This window comes from Doryrhamphus excisus, linkage group LG5 (genome assembly GCF_037039965.1).
Source record: "Doryrhamphus excisus strain RoL-2023G ecotype Guam linkage group LG5, RoL_Dexc_Guam_v1.1, whole genome shotgun sequence".
Classification (NCBI taxonomy): Eukaryota; Metazoa; Chordata; class Actinopteri; order Syngnathiformes; family Syngnathidae; genus Doryrhamphus; species Doryrhamphus excisus.
The window spans coordinates 7,611,216-7,623,578 of NC_136361.1; the positions used below are offsets into that span (position 1 = coordinate 7,611,216).

Genomic DNA, 12,363 nt, shown 5'->3' on the forward strand with positions numbered 1-12,363 from the left:
TCATTGTTCCACATTAGGAAAGCACATTCTCCTGGAGGAGGAGAAGACAAATGTCATACATGGCCGAAATATGACATATTTTTGTTGAAAACTGTTTAACAGTACTAACATGTACTAACATTAACACTGTAACACTTGGAGAAGTCATTCACACACCTGGCAGGGTGTGTCATCATTTTAACTTCAATTTGTTCCACAGGATCCAGAGTTTGAATTGTTGTACTTTGTTTGATGTTGTCCAGCTTCATAGATTACTGTTTACAGATAACCATCATTTGATTTTACAGGGAAACCTGTCACTCATGCTAATCTTTTGACCGAACTCTTGCAAGCAGTATAGCTGCCAAAGCAGCTAGCGATATGTAAATGTGCTGCCCACACGTCGGGTGCCGACCCAGCATCGCTGGGAAATGCTTTCGCTGATGCAACCGCTAAAGCGGTGGCACAGCAAAACATACGTGTCCTGCTTTTAAATTCTGATTCCTTGACATTCTGTCTTGCATGATATGCAACAACAGTCGCCTAAACAGGAACAGCACCTTTGGACCACACGTGGTGCGAGGCTACGTGATGGTATTTTTACATGACCTAATAACAAACCCATCCTTCCAAAAAATTTGTATAAATGGGCGGCTATATTGAGCCATGGGAGGTCGCATGTCTCAACAGGGGGGATGGTAGGATTAATAAATCAAATATATACAACCTATGGGTTCAATTCCTATTCAAGAAACTTTTGTAGGGCATGTTTAGATGGCACAATATAAAACAGGCTAAGAAAGTGTATGGAGGAGACAAAGAGACCGTGGCAGACCTTATAGAGTACCATATTTTAAGAACGTGTAGCAGCATAGGAGTATATCCATATCTCCCTATGCAGCGTGTCCCGTTAAACAGAGTTCACTGCCGGCCAATCATTGTGTGGGTGGAGAGTATTTAAGCAGCGCTCCTCTCACTGTTTCTCTCTCTGCACTTCCGCCTGTGTACTTCCGGGTCAAGTGTTCGACTGAGACAGTGATCGGTGTGCTGTTGGGGCATACGTGTCTTTTGGCGTCCTATTGTGGTGAGTGTTATCTCTCCCTCTCTCTCCGTTGCTGTGCATGCTCGTAGCTTGCTAATGCGAGTGTGGTCATAGGTGAGACACCCGTAGCCGCCTGGGCTTACTCCCTCCCTCGCTCCTCTCACGTGCCTGTGTATCTGCCTAGAAGGTATGTAGAGTACTAACATGGGTCGTAACCGCATCATTGTCGGCCATATCATTAATTTTAACATCTGCTTAGAAGGTGTAATCTGCCTGAATGCCAGCCGTCTGAGAACTCCGCTGTTTTCTCTCCACTGCTTTGTCTCCGCTTTTCGGTCTCTGCGGTTGCTTCCGCTGTTTCGTCTGCTCGTCCGCTGCTTGCCTTGACTGGCTGCTATCCCGCCACTGTGCTTCCCGCTGACCTGTTCCGCTGCTGCTCGGTCTTGCGGTTTCGCCTGGCTGGGAGCTTGGCGCTGGTGACCTCTGTTTGCGCTCTGGACTCCTGTGATTGACTGGCCAGGCCGCCCGGCCTCTCCTGACAGACAGACACTATGTGCCATTTTTATTTAGAGTTTCGTTTTTATTATGTGTGTTTTAATGGTGGGGTTGTAGATCCCTTTTTGTTTAGTTACCATTGTATAGGTTTTCCTTTTGCTTTTGGTTAGATGATTTCTGTAAGTTTACCTTTTTGTTTTAGGATTATTTTGACTTAGTTATATTTTCTAGCCTAGTCGCTTTATTTGATTTTGGGAATTGGGTGGATTTTCCTTGAGTAGTTCTTTTATTTATCATATGTTGTTTTGCTTGTTTCATTTGTGTTTAGTGGCTCTACCTTCAATTTAGTTAGTACAATTTTGTTACTTTTGTTTAATTGCTTATTATTTTGTTTTTGACCCCACTAATTGTGTTATTCCCTTTTCAGTTGCTGAGGATCGGTGGTGGTGCTGGTGATCTGGGTGGCGGTATCCCCTCCTTCCGTGTGCGGTGCTCCTCTGGGATTGGTTTTCTTTGCACAACCCTGTGTGAGTGTGTCACGTGTGACTGGGTGCTTTTTTTGAGTTGTTTTGGGTGGATCCCTCCCCCCTACACAAGCCCATTGTCCACCTGGTAAGCCTCAGCACCTGATTAGGTTTCCCTCTTACCCTCCTTGTGTGTGTGGTATTTTAGAAAGATGTTAACTTGTTAATAAAATCGATTAATTTTTTTATAATGTGAACCATGTCTCACGCCTCATGAGTATAATGAACCTGTGTATGCCTTAAGAGGGAAAAGAAAAAAAAGAAATTGACTCTCTGGGTGAAAATTCCCAGGGTGGTGTTGTCTGGTCTTCGAAAACCTCTGTATTCTTTCACTCCCTACCACTGCCACAAACTTGGCGTTGTCGGCAGGATCTACTCAATTGAAAGGCTGAGACGTGTGTTCCTTTGTGTTTTTGTTTTTTTTTACTTTCTGATTGTTTTGTGTATTGATTTTGTTTGTTTTTGGTCCTGACAGATTGGAGAGCTTGGAGACAAAGCAGCGGTAATTCACAGCGGATCCTTGTGACAGTTCTGGTGAGACTGTTTCAGCAGGTTCGGTTTTTTTTTTGTGGTACTGTTGCGCCATACTAACTACCTGTAGTATACTGCTTTCCCTGTAGTTATGGAGGAAGAGATTCAGGAACTCAGAAATGTAATTGCACAGTTAAAAGCTGACAATGAGCGGTTGCGACAGGAACAGGCTGGGCCTAGTGCTCCTCCTTCTACTTCTGCGCCACCTACTGTCCCCTCCATGTCTAGTGTCTCTGTACCAGAGAGACTAATTTTTGTGCCTAGAGATAGGAAGTGTCCAGTCTTTAGGGGAAGGGTAGGTATAGGTTTGAGTGAGTGGAAAGAGGAGGTGCAGGCCTGTATGAGAGCCCGGCATCTATCCCGGTCTGACCAGGCATTCTTCCTGTCTGATCACTTAGAGGGTGAGGCTAGAGCGCGGAGAGAGAGGATCCTAATCGCATACTTGCCATTTTACAGGAGCTATACGGGTGTTCAGATTCTTATGTTGCACTGCAGGAGGCTTTCTTCTCTAGGAAGCAGACAGAGGGGGAGACTCTTCAAGAGTTTTCCCTCGCTTTGATGGGTCTCATGGAGAGGGTGAAGCAGCGTGCCCCGGCCGGTATGTTGAACTCTGAAGTCCTCCTGAGGGACCAGTTTGTTGAGCAGGTGTTCAACAGTTCCCTGCGTTGTGAGCTGAAGCAGTTGGTGCGTAGACAGCCTAATTCCACTTTGCTTGATGTTAGGGCAGAGGCGATCCAGTGGGAGCGCGAAGGGTTACCTGGTGGCGCAAGAGGCCGTAGTCACTCCGCCCCCCTAATGTTTGGTGTTCAGTATGGGGTTCATGGTGGTCCTCAGGTGTCTGTCCCCTCATCTTCCGTATCAGAGATCAGTGAGATGAAAGAAATGCTAAAACGTCAGCAAGAGCAGCTCAATCAGCTCACTGAGAGCCTTGCTCGGCTGCAGAATCCCCAGCAGTACAACCGCCCACCTCGTACTGGCCCCATAGTGTGCTTGCGCTGTAATCAGCCTGGTCATATTGCCCGACATTGTGATGGAGCGCGTGTTTCTTCCCGCTCACAGGTCCCCTCCCGACCCCCTCCTACCCCTGGTAGGCAGTCCCACAACGCTCCGGTGTCGGAAAACTAGTGCCCACCGAACTGCGGAGCCACAGTTTGGGTGGGGCCGCCACTGGCTCACAGGAGGTCTCAGGTAGCTTTGAGTCTTCTAAGCTGATTTCATCTTGTCCCCATCTAGATGTGGACATGGGTGGAGTTAAGGTTCCCTGTTTGGTGGACACGGGTTCTATGGTCACCACGATTTCTGAGGGGTTTTTCCGCCAGTATTTCGAGCCTTGGGGTCAGGAGCGCCGTCACTGGTTGGAGCTCAAGGCTGCTAATGGTTTAGCTATCCCCTATCTTGGCTACCTAGAGCTTGAGGTGGAGCTTTGTGGTAAGTTAATGCCCCACTGTGGAGTGTTGGTGGTAAGGGACCCCCCTGATGGTGCACCTGCCCGGGTGCCTGGTGTTTTAGGGATGAATGTGATGCGCAAGTGTTACCACGAGCTTTTTGTGCAACATGGCGCTACTTTGTTTTCGCAGCCTTGTGTTTTGGAGGCCCCCAGGCCTGTTATGCAGGCCCTACAGCAGTGCCGCGTTGACAGCACTCGGACCCCTCGTGACGTTCCAGGACAAGTAAAGATCAGAGGTAAGAGAACCTGGCGGATCCCTGGCGGAGCCATGAAAGTTGTGACTGCCACATGTTCAGCGCAGTACGCTGGTTCCACTGTCCTCTTTGAGCCCTCTGATTCTGGTTTGCCTGCTGGGTTGCTTGCGTCCCCTGCCTTGGTCCGAGTAGTCAGAGGTACAGCCTACATACCTGTTGTTAATGTGGGCACCATCGAGGTGCTGTTGCATCCCCGTACAGCTGTTGGCACGCTGGACTTGGTGAATGTGGTCAGTCTGCCTGCAGGGATCACCGAGGTGCCATCAGGTGTGGCCACTCTGTCCTCCCAGACAGCTGTTCCCAGTGTGCAACAGCAGCTGGGAGACATGGACCTGTCCCCATTGTCTGCTGAGGAGCAAGGTAGGGTGAGGGCTGTGCTTCAGCAGTACACCCCTGTATTTTCAGCCCACGAGGGAGACCTTGGGTGTACCAACCTCATCTCCCACGACATTCCTCTGGTTGATAATGTCCCGGTCCGGCAGCGCTACAGGCGTATTCCACCCTCTGAGTACGAGGTCGTAAAGGAGCACATTAACCAGCTGCTGTCATCCCAGGTCATTCGGGAGAGCAGTAGCCCCTATGCGTCTCCTATCGTGTTAGTGAGGAAGAAAGATGGTTCGATTCGCATGTGTGTTGACTACAGGCAGCTCAACAGTAAAACCCATAAGGATGCCTTCCCTCTACCACGCATAGAGGAGTCCCTGGATGCTCTGTGTGGTGCTCGCTGGTTCTCGACCCTGGATTTGGCCAGTGGTTACGACCAAGTTCCAGTTACTGAGGCAGATCGGGCCAAGACTGCCTTTTGCACACCCTTCGGCCTGTTTGAGTGGAACAGAATGCCCTTTGGGCTCTGTAACGCCCCCAGTACCTTTCAGAGGTTAATGCAGCGTATCTTTGGTGATCAGCAGTGTCAGTCATTATTATTGTATCTGGATGATATCGTTGTGTTCTCCCCCACTATAGAACAACACCTGGAGAGGCTGAAGTTGGTCCTAGGTCGATTACAGCAGGAGGGCCTCAAGGCAAAGCTCAGTAAGTGCTCCTTCTTCCAGAGAGAAGTGAGTTACTTAGGCCATGTGATTTCTGGTGAGGGTGTCTCCACCGATCCGAGCAAAATTGAAGTGGTCGCCAACTGGCCAATTCCTACTACTGTCTCGGAGTTACGCTCTTTTCTCGGGTTCGCCAGTTATTACAGGTGGTTTGTGGAGGGTTTCGCCAAGCTGGCAGCCCCTCTGCACAAAGTTGTAGCTGAGTGTAGCAACACTAGGGCTGGTAGGAGGTCTGACCGTGGTGTCATCAGGTGTTGGACTGACCAGTGCCAACAGAGCTTTGAGGCATTGAAAGCTAGACTCACCACTGCACCTGTGTTGGCTTATGCTGATTTTTCCCTTCCTTTTGTCCTCGAGGTGGATGCAAGCCATGGCGGCTTGGGCGCGGTGCTCTCTCAGGAGCAGGCAGGTAAGGTAAGACCGATAGCCTACGCTAGTCGAGGTCTGAAGCCCACAGAACGGAATATGGCTAACTATAGTTCCATGAAATTGGAGTTCTTGGCCCTTAAGTGGGCCATGACGGAAAAGTTCAGGGAGTACTTATTGGGTAATAAGTGTGTGGTTTATACTGACAACAACCCTCTTAGTCATTTGTCTTCGGCTAAACTGGCCGCCACTGAGCAGAGGTGGGCAGCTCAGCTGGCCTCTTTTGACTTTGAGCTCAAGTATCGTTCTGGCAGAAGCAACAGGAATGCAGACGCGCTCTCCCGTCAGCACCCGCCTGGCCCTCAAGACGTGGAAATGATGCTTCCCGGCACCGCCATGCCTCAGCCCTTGGAACAAGCCCTGAGGTTGAGAAAGGTGGGGGTAACTCAAGCTTCTGTCGCTGTCATGCCACAGCGCTCTGCCCCTGAACTTCATGCCCTTCAACAGGCTGATCCTGTCATCCAGGAACTGCTAGAATTCTGGCAAAGAAAGCAGCGTCCCACTCGGGAGGAACGGGTACAGCTGTCTCAGTCTGCACTGGCCTTGCTTCGTCAGTGGGACAGACTGGTTGAAAAGGATGGGGTGCTGTATCGCCAGGTGTTCCGCCCCGATGGTGCTGAAGCTATGCTTCAGTTGTTGCTGCCGAGTGCGCTGTGTAAAGAGGTCCTGACCAAAATCCATCAGGAGCACGGGCACCAGGGAGTGGAGCGAACGTTGGCGCTCCTACGGTCCCGATGCTACTGGCCCAGCATGTCTGCAGACGTGACCCGATGGTGTCAGACATGTGAGAGATGTCAGGTTGCCAAGGATGTACACCCTAAAGCTAGTGGCTTTATGGGGCATTTGTTGGCGTCACGCCCCAATGAAATCCTTGCCATTGATTAGTCCACCCTGGAGCCTGCCCAGAATGGTGTAGAGAACATCTTGGTGATGACAGATGTGTTTAGTAAGTACACCGTAGCTATCCCGACCCACGATCAGCGTGCTGCCACGGTGGCCAAGGTGGTTCTGAGTGGTTCCGAGTGGTTCTACAAGTTTGGTGTTCCTTCTCGGTTGCATTCTGACCAGGGTCGTAATTTTGAAAGCTCCCTCATCCAGCAGTTGTGTAACTTGTACGGCATTGTGAAATCTCGTACCACTCCCTACCATCCGCAAGGAAATGGTCAGTGTGAGCGGTTCAACCGCTGTTGCGTACCCTGCCAGTCTCCAGGAAGAGGGATTGGAATGCCTGTTTGCCCCAGGTCCTCTACTGCTACAACACTACTCCCCATCAGGTCACGGGTGAGTCGCCCTTTTTCCTGATGTTCGGCCAAGACCCTCGACTGCCGATAGATTTCCTGTTGGGTCGAGTTGAGAGTCCTGTTGGTGGCTCGGTTCACGAGTGGGTTCAGGAGCACCAAGCTCGACTGCAGGTGGCATTTGAAGGTGCAAAGGAGCGCTTGCAACAGGCCGCTGATCGCAGACGACGAGCCCATGACCAGCATGTGAGACATCTACCGTTAGGTGAGGGTCAGTTGGTGTTTTTGCGGGACTTTAGCGCTAGGGGGCCTCATAAGACCTGTGATAGGTGGAGTTCGGTAAAGTATCAAGTGTTGAGGGCACCAGACCAAGGGGGTTCAGTGTACACAATCGGGCCAGTAGATGACCTGACCAAGGTAAGACAGGTACATCGTACTATGTTGAAGGCTGTGGTTGGAGTAGACTCCCCCGGTAGTGCCTCTTCCCATAACTCTCCCCTTGTTGAAGAGCCACCGGTTGAAGATGAGTGCTCATTTGAGTATGATTTGCTCGTTTTGGGACACCAGACTCCTGAGGTACCCGTGGCCATGCCCACCACCAGGTTAGTGACAATGACTTGTCCCACACCCCAGATTTTAGTGCCACCGCCCAACTCAGACCCCCCTGGGCGTCGTCCCTCGAGTGCTTCACCAGAGGAAGCCTCAACATCTTTGGCTGTTCCCTTAGTTGGTCAGGCCGGTCCGGATCACATGGCTCCTCGTCGGACCCTTCGGTCAACTGCTGGCCACCACACTAATGTGTATCATCTCCCACGGCCAGCTAGAAACCCAAAAGTTGCCAACCCTTCTGTTTCGAATGGAGTGTCTGCTTTGTTTAGACCTTGGAGCTAGTTTGTAGTATCTCCCTCATTTTTGTTCATCGTCGGGGCGACGATGCAAGAAGGGGGGGTAGAATGTAGCAGCATAGGAGTATATCCATATCTCCCTATGCAGCGTGTCCCGTTAAACAGAGTTCACTGCCGGCCAATCATTGTGTGGGTGGAGAGTATTTAAGCAGCGCTCCTCTCACTGTTTCTCTCTCTGCACTTCCGCCTGTGTACTTCCGGGTCAAGTGTTCGACTGAGACAGTGATCGGTGTGCTGTTGGGGCATACGTGTCTTTCGGCGTCCTATTGTGGTGAGTGTTATCTCTCCCTCTCTCTCCGTTGCTGTGCATGCTCGTAGCTTGCTAATGCGAGTGTGGTCATAGGTGAGACACCCGTAGCCGCCTGGGCTTACTCCCTCCCTCGCTCCTCTCACGTGCCTGTGTATCTGCCTAGAAGGTATGTAGAGTACTAACATGGGTCGTAACCGCATCATTGTCGGCCATATCATTAATTTTAACATCTGCTTAGAAGGTGTAATCTGCCTGAATGCCAGCCGTCTGAGAACTCCGTGTTTTGTCTCCACTGCTTTGTCTCCGCTTTTCGGTCTCTGCGGTTGCTTCCGCTGTTTCGTCTGCTCGTCCGCTGCTTGCCTTGACTGGCTGCTATCCCGCCGCTGTGCTTCCCGCTGACCTGTTCCGCTGCTGCTCGGTCTTGCGGCTTCGCCTGGCTGGGAGCTTGGCGCTGGTGACCTCTGTTTGCGCTCTGGACTCCTGTGATTGACTGGCCAGGCCGCCCGGCCTCTCCTGACAGACAGACACTACGTGCCATTTTTATTTAGAGTTTCGTTTTTATTATGTTTTAATGGTGGGGTTGTAGATCCCTTTTTGTTTAGTTACCATTGTATAGGTTTTCCTTTTGCTTTTGGTTAGATGATTTCTGTAAGTTTACCTTTTTGTTTTAGGATTATTTTGACTTAGTTATATTTTCTAGCCTAGTCGCTTTATTTGATTTTGGGAATTGGGTGGATTTTTTGGAGTAGTTCTTCTTTTATTTATCATATGTTGTTTTGCTTGTTTCATTTGTGTTTAGTGGCTCTACCTTCAATTTAGTTAGTACAATTTTGTTACTTTTGTTTAATTGCTTATTATTTTGTTTTTGACCCCACTAATTGTGTTATTCCCTTTTCAGTTGCTGAGGATCGGTGGTGGTGCTGGTGATCTGGGTGGCGGTATCCCCTCCTTCCCTGTGCGGTGCTCCTCTGGGATTGATTTTCTTTGCACAACCCTGTGTGAGTGTGTCACGTGTGACTGGGTGCTTTTTTTGAGTTGTTTTGGGTGGATCCCTCCCCCCTTCACAAGCCCATTGTCCACCTGGTAAGCCTCAGCACCTGATTAGGTTTCCCTCTTACCCTCCTTGTGTGTGTGGTATTTTAGAAAGATGTTAACTTGTTAATAAAATCTATTAATTTTTTTATAATGTGAACCATGTCTCACGCCTCATGAGTATAATGAACCTGTGTATGCCTTAAGAGGGAAAAGAAAAAAAAGAAATTGACTCTCTGGGTGAAATTCCCAGGGTGGCGTTGTCTGGTCTTCGAAAACCTCTGGTGTAAGCCAGTATTCTTTCACTCCCTACCACTGCCACAAACGTATGGGAGACAGACGATGAAAGTACCCTAGCAGAATACATGAGAAAGATGTTACAACAACAAAAACAACTGATAGATCAACAAGATAGTGATGATACAACCTCTGTGTCCCAACAGGAAAACCAGTTAGTGGAGCCAGGAGATTGGGTCCTGATAAGAAGCATAAAAAAGAAGCATTGGGATTCACCCAAGTAGGAAGGTCCATACCAGGTTCTGTTGACAACACCCACTGCACTCAAAATAGCGGAAAGGAACACGTGGATACATTTAACACATTGTAAAAAGGTGATAAGTTATGACTAAGCTTTAAATTTCAATCCTAATCTTCAATATAGGGTTGCTCATTTGCGTAATTATTGTAGCCCTGTGGTATCTGTTGTAGAACTGCAACCTTTCACCTAGCTACAGAGGAAGTCCGACTACAAAGGGGGCTGTGCTTCTAGTGTGCAGTCGTCTCAAACCCGGTGAAGATTGTCCACAACTCTGTATGCTATTAGGAAGGGTTGCGGGACTGCAGCCAGCATGACCACCCCAAAAAGAAAAGCGTTGACTGCCCTGGGAGGGTTGATAAGCATGATGATGATAATAGGCATAGGCCTAATATGGGAAGACCAAGCGAGGATGCGTGAAAGAAGGAAGGGCGATTATAACCCCAATCGAAGCAAAAAACAAAATAATACCGATCCAGCGTGTGGCAGGGACCAACACATAAGTTTGCTCAGAGTGTGCATTCCAGAGAACCGTACTACTATCATCACCCTACCTGTAAACCAACTTCGTAGCAGAGGAATATATGCTACCCCAAACGAAGGGCCCTGGTATATGCTGAATGATAGAGAAGGGGGTTGGGAATCTTTAGTGGCAGACCCCCTGGGCCATGATTGGAAATCCTACACGGGTACTACCTCTGCGAGACATCAACGGCCACTGATTTCATTATCTGAATCAAACGAGGGCAAAACCCTAATCATAACGATCGATTTAACCTTAGGTCAACACCTGGACCCAAACCCGTCCAGTGAAGATATCTCTTGCGTATGGTTGGGCTGCACTTGCTGGGAATTCATCCTATGTCAGTGGAAAGCAGGGTATGATAAGTGCTACCCCATTCAGTTGTGCCAAACCCTTACGGTGCATCTTGAGAAACCAGAAATGACCTTGGTGACGTTGCGGGCTGGAATAATAGTATATACAGACCCCAAGGTTGACGACTGGTTTAAAATAACCACAGGAATTTCCAAGATAGATAACTGGTTACTAATGGCAGAACAAGCATCTTATGCAGTAAAACAGGACATCTGTCATCTGTATGGGAGCAAGACCAATGTTATGCACTCTTGCCCCAAGCAGATGAAAAAGGCGATGATGACCGAGAAGATAGCTTTCTCAATCTACCAGACTTGTTCCCAGATCCAGGAGACTACAAGTCTCCCCTCTGAGTGTAACATGCTGTGCTAAAGTAATGATTTCATGACTGAAAATCGTTTTAGAAGAGGTCATTGAATGATAACCTATTTAGTGCAAACTGGATAAACAGGAGGGAAATGTTGGAACTGTTGTAGATAAGTTATCCAATTTGCTGGTCTAACTGTTTGCCTTTCTAGCTACAAGTTAGTAAGATAAGTATAGCTTTGTTCTATGTGTGTGTATGCATGACTTTTTTTATTACAGGATGGGACACCAGCAGAAGGAGACAGTTGAGTGCTCAAGCAGTCAACCACGAGAGGAGCATGTGTGCATGAGGCAGATAGTGGTTTGTTTTCAAATGGTCTCAACTGGATAGTCAGCACCTCCTTCCCGTAGCAGTTGAGACCTCATGTGACCTAGGGCATTCCTAAATAAAAGGCAGGAGAGTGAAGGCTGTTTCAGAGTTGATTTGGAGGTTGTTACTGAGCAGACTTCAATCACTCTCCTTGCAAGAAAAACTATCCCACGTCTCTTTGTCCTCTTTGAGCAGGTTGCTTTACAGATTTTTGGTGATTAAACCTGACAGCTTCTCAGCCACACGAAACTGTAGCAGATAGAATGGGATGCAAAGCTGCGTCAGGCACACTTGGAATGAGCCTCCTGGGACCTTCCGCTGGCTCACAATGACTTGCCGTATGTTCTTGCTCACAATGTGTTTGAGAGTGAATAAAGTGCATTTTTGAACAATGGTTGTGTGTGCCAAGCAATAAAGCACATCACACTAAATGTGTTCCATAAGTGCCGAAACGCTCTTCACTCAGCGAGTGGAGTGCTTTTTTGGACGTGGCACACATGTGCCATAAATGGAGAAGATTTTTACCACAAAGCCTAAAGGTTGCTTTAAATACATTATCACAGCGAGTGAAACACTTTTTCCTCATTTTTGCTCTAACTCCACAGCAGTGCTTCTCAGCCACATGAAACTGTAGCACATAGAATGGGATGCAAAGCTGTGTCAGGCACACTTGGAATGAGCCTCCTGGCACCTTCCGCTGGCTCACAATGACTCGCCATATGTTCTTGCTCACAATGTGTTTGAGAGTGAATAAAGTGCATTTTTGAACAATGGTTGTGTGTGCCAAGCAATAAAGCACATCACACTAAATGTGTTCCATAAGTGCCAAAACCCTAACCCTTAACCTAACCCTAACTCTAACCCTAACCCTTAATCCTAACCCTAACCCTAACCCTCGCCCTAACCCTAACCCTAACCCTAACTCTCGCCCTAATCCTAACCCTAACCCTAACCCTTCTTCTCTGAACGAGTGGAGTGCTTTTTTGGACGTGGCACACATGTGCCATATATGGAGAAGATTTTTACCACAAAGCCTAAAGGTTGCTTGAAATACAATATCACAGCGAGTGAAACACTTTTTCTCATTTTTGCCTTAACTCCAC

At 48.5% G+C, this 12,363-nt stretch overlaps 2 long non-coding RNA genes across 2 annotated transcripts; both read left to right on the forward strand.

Moving 5' to 3' along the window:
- Positions 1-983: 983 nt before the first annotated feature.
- Positions 984-1,309, forward strand: LOC131105499 (uncharacterized). Its single transcript, XR_013627389.1, has 3 exons — positions 984-1,063; positions 1,136-1,208; positions 1,281-1,309. It is a non-coding gene; the product is annotated as an uncharacterized LOC131105499 (long non-coding RNA).
- A 308-nt stretch (positions 1,310-1,617) lies between these two features.
- LOC144898508 (uncharacterized) lies at positions 1,618-11,484 on the forward strand. Its single transcript, XR_013627388.1, has 3 exons — positions 1,618-2,043; positions 2,516-2,574; positions 9,039-11,484. It is a non-coding gene; the product is annotated as an uncharacterized LOC144898508 (long non-coding RNA).
- Positions 11,485-12,363: the final 879 nt, after the last annotated feature.